This window comes from Triticum aestivum, chromosome 6B (genome assembly GCF_018294505.1).
Source record: "Triticum aestivum cultivar Chinese Spring chromosome 6B, IWGSC CS RefSeq v2.1, whole genome shotgun sequence".
Classification (NCBI taxonomy): domain Eukaryota; kingdom Viridiplantae; phylum Streptophyta; class Magnoliopsida; order Poales; family Poaceae; genus Triticum; species Triticum aestivum.
Genome location: NC_057810.1, coordinates 464,523,121 through 464,527,432, shown reverse-complemented (window position 1 = coordinate 464,527,432; position 4,312 = coordinate 464,523,121).

The window sequence follows — 4,312 nt, the reverse complement described above, 5'->3', positions numbered from 1 at the left end:
GTAAGACCATTTTATCATGCGTCCCTTAATGTGTTATAGGTCCCCAGCAATAGTATCGGACGCCTTTGATTGCAGGCTGGAGACCTTATTCTGCAAAAGAAAGTTAATTCTTCTTCACCACCCACATCTTCAGGGGTGGCTTAGAAGCAATGAGTCTAAGTGCAGCATCTGAGAACTTTGGCTTTGGAGCCCTAGCAAATAGCCTTGCAGGAGATGAATGATACTCATATGAATAAGCAGAAAAGTTCTTAGTTCTATGAACATAGCGGTTTGAAGACACACGCTCATATTCATAAGTTTGAGTATGATTTCCCTGCAAAACATTGGCGTTAGGGTGACTCAGGTGAGTCATGTATCTGTATGAAGCCTTTCGACCATATGACGCCTTAGGTCTGGGGTTTGTCTTCTTCCCTGGCGGTGTCATGATCACATTCACTGGAAGATTCTCAAGACAGCTTTTGGGAACCCAGATCTTCTTCATAGGTGGTCCATTCCTGCAGTTAGTACCAATATACCTGGCAAACACTTCACCATTCTGATTCTTGAATAGCTTATAGTTTGCATCAAGGGATTCATCAATGATAATAGGATTAGCACAGGTAAAGCCAGATAAGGTGGATGGATCCACTGAAGGTCCCTTTGCAGCAACCCATGTGGTTTTGGGATACTGCTCAGGCTTCCAGTAGGAACCATCAACATTCATTTTCCTCTCGAACCCAACACCCTCTTTCCTAGGGTTTCGGTTCAGAATATGCTTTTTGAGGACATCGCAAAGTGTCTGATGTCCTTTCAGACTTTTATACATCCCTGTTTCAAGCAATGTCTTCAACCTAGCATTTTCATCAGCAATAGTAGTGGTATCCTCAGCAGAGGGGTTAGTTACCACATCAGTAGTTGAAGACAATGCAGCAGTAGCAGCAGTGGAACATTCAGCAACAGAGGTAGCGTTATCACGCTCAATGCATTTTAGACATGGTGGTTCAAATCTATCTAGAGCGGGACTGATCTGTTGAGCGCGAAGTGACTCATTCTCTTTTTGAAGATCTTCATGAGCCACTCTCAATTTCTCAAGCTCTTGCTTCCTTTGAAGATAATCATAGGAGAGCTTTTCATAAGTGGTTGAGAGCGTCTCATGAAGACTTTCAAGTTCTTGGTACTTAGCATGAAGATTTTTTATGTCTTCAACTAAGGACTGTGAACATGACATTTCCGCGTCCAACAGGTCATTGCTTTTGTCTAACAGTTTTTGAGTATGTTCCATAGCTTTTTGTTGTTCGGTTGCAATTTTAGCAAGTGTTTTGTAGCTGGGTTTGGATTCACAATCAGAGTCATCTTCACTTGATGTTTGAAAGTAAGCATCACGTGATTTTACCTTGGCACCACGTGCCATGAAGCAGTAGGTGGGAGCAGGATCGTCCTTGTCATCAGCTTCAGCGTTGGTGTGGAAGTCATTGTCTTCAGTGTTGAAGATGGACTTGGCAACATAGGCTGTGGCTAGAGCCAGACTTGCAACGCCAGGGTCGGACTCCTCTTCAGACTCCACCTCCGCCTCCTCAGAAGCAGATTCCTCCTCTGAATCCATTTCCTTGCTAACAAAAGCACGAGCCTTGCCAGATGAGCTCTTCTTATGAGATGAAGATCTTGATGAGGACTTGGAAGAAGACTTTGAAGATGTCTTCTTCTTCTTGTCATCAGAATCATATTCCTTGCTCTTCTTCTTCTTCTTCTCATTGTCCCACTATGGACACTCAGAGATATAGTGTCCAGGTTTCTTGCATTTGTGACATGTTCTCTTCTTGTTGTCATGAGTGGAAGCTTCATCATTTCTTGAGCTAGATCGTGAAGACTTTCTGAAGCCCTTCTTCTTGGTGAACTTCTGGAACTTCTTCACAAGCATAGCAAGTTCCTTTCCAATGTCTTCAGGATCATCAGAACTGTAGTCAGATTCTTCTTCAGATGAGGAAACAACTTTTGCCTTCAAAGCACGAGTTCGGCCATAGTTGGGACCATAGATATCTCTTTTCTCAGAAAGCTGGAACTCATGTGTGTTGAGCCTCTCAAGTATATCAGACGGATCGAGTGTCTTGAAGTCAGGGCGTTCTTGTATCATGAGGGCAAGGGTGTCAAAGGAGCTATCAAGTGATCTTAGTAGTGTCTTGACGATTTCATTCTTGGTAATCTCAGTGGCGCCGAGAGCCTAAAGCTCATTTGTGATGTCGGTGAGGCGATCAAACGTGAGCTGGACATTTTCATTGTCCTTTCTCTTGAAACGGTTGAAGAGGTTGCGAAGAACACTGATCCTTTGGTCTCTCTGGGTTGAGACGCCTTCGTTGACCTTGGATAGCCAGTCCTAGACTAGCTTTGACGTTTCCAGAGCACTCACACGGCCATACTGTCCTTTGGTCAGATGACCACAGATGATGTTCTTTGCAGTAGAGTCCAGTTGAATGAACTTCTTGACATCAGTAGGGGTGACACCTTCACCAGTTTTGGGAACGCCGTTCTTGACGACATACCAGAGGTCGACATCAATGGCTTCAAGATGCATGCGCATCTTATTCTTCCAGTAGGGATATTCAGTTCCATCGAACACGGGGCATGCAGCGGAGACTTTAATTATCCCTGCAGTCGACATAGCTAAACTCCAGGTGGTTAAACCGAATCACACAGAACAAGGGAGTACCTTGCTCTGATACCAATTGAAAGTGCTAGTTATCGACTAGAGGGAGGGTGAATAGGCGATTTTTATCAAAGTCTTCAAAATGTGGAAGTTTCAAAGACAAACAATAGAAATGACCTAATTGATATGCAGCGAAGATAAACTACAACAAGCAAACCATAGTCAAGTATGCAATAATGTGAAAGTACAAAGACTAATAGCAGCTAGGTAGTAAGGATCAGGATGGAAGATAGTATGAAGCCAACCAACGATAGTAGTCAAGCAATGAAGTCAAATAGGCACGACAAATAGGCAATGACTTCACGAAGACAAACTCAAAGTAAAGGGAGGGAGAAGATAGAACTAGTCACTTGTTGAAGACACAGGATTTGTTGGACCAGTTCCAGTTGCTGTGACAACTGTACGTCTGGTTAGGGAGGCTGAGATTCAACTCAGAAGACCGCGTCTTCACCTTATTCCCCTTGAGCTAAGGACACACAGTCCTCGCCCAATCACTCTGGTAAGTCTTCAAGCTAGACTTCCGAACCTTCACAGACTTCGTTCACCGACGATCCACAATGACTCTTGGATGCTCAGAACGCGACCCCTAACCGGCTGGAGGATACACAGTCCTCAATTGTAATAAGTCTTCAGGTCACTCAGACAGAAAGACTTCAGTGATGCCTAACACTCTTTGGCTCTGGGTGTTTGGGCTTTATCCTCGCAAGGATTTCTCTCTCTCAAAGGCTTCGAGGTGGGTTGCTCTCAAACGACAAAAGCCGTGAACTAACTCTGAGCGGCCACCAATTTATGGTGTAGGGGGTGGGCTATTTATAGCCACAAGGCAACCCGACCTGATATGTCCGAAATGACCCTGGGTCACTAAGGAACTGACACGTGTTCCAATGGTCAGATTTCAAACACACACGGCAACTTTACTTGGGCTACAAGCAAAGCTGACTCATCCAGCTCTGGATAAGATTTGCTCTCATTGTCTTCGCTCGAAGACATAGGATTTGGGTTAAGCATCACTTCAGTCATTCTGACTTTGTTCACTTGGACCCCACTTAACAGTACGGTGGTTCCTATGACTCAACAAAGAAGAAAAGGAAACAACGAAACAACACAGTCTTCACGCTCCATAGTCTTCACTCAATGTCTTCTCATGTCATAGTCTTCAATATGAACATCTTCACATACCACCATTGTCTTCAATGTCTTCATACATTTTTAGGGGTCATCTCCGGTGGGTAAACCGAATCAATGAGGGACACTACCTGTGTTATCCTGTAATTCTCACAAACGCATTAGTCCCTCAACCAACTTTGTCGTCAATACTCCAAAACCAACTAGGGGTGGCACTAGATGCACTTACACCACACAATATAGGTGAAGGGGGAAAACATCCGGGAAGGTTTTCCCAAAGTTTGGAATTTTTGGAGAGATGAAACGGAGGGGGACGGTTGCAGGTTCGCTATGCCAGGGACATGTGGCAGACGAACGGAGAGCATATCCTAATTCGTCTCGTCGTTCTGAGCAACTTTCATGTATAACACTTTTTCATCCGAGCTACGGTTATTTTTCTATGAATTATTAAACTTTTAGCAATATCCGGAAAATCCCTGAAATTTCACCAAGTCTGAGAATTCGTTA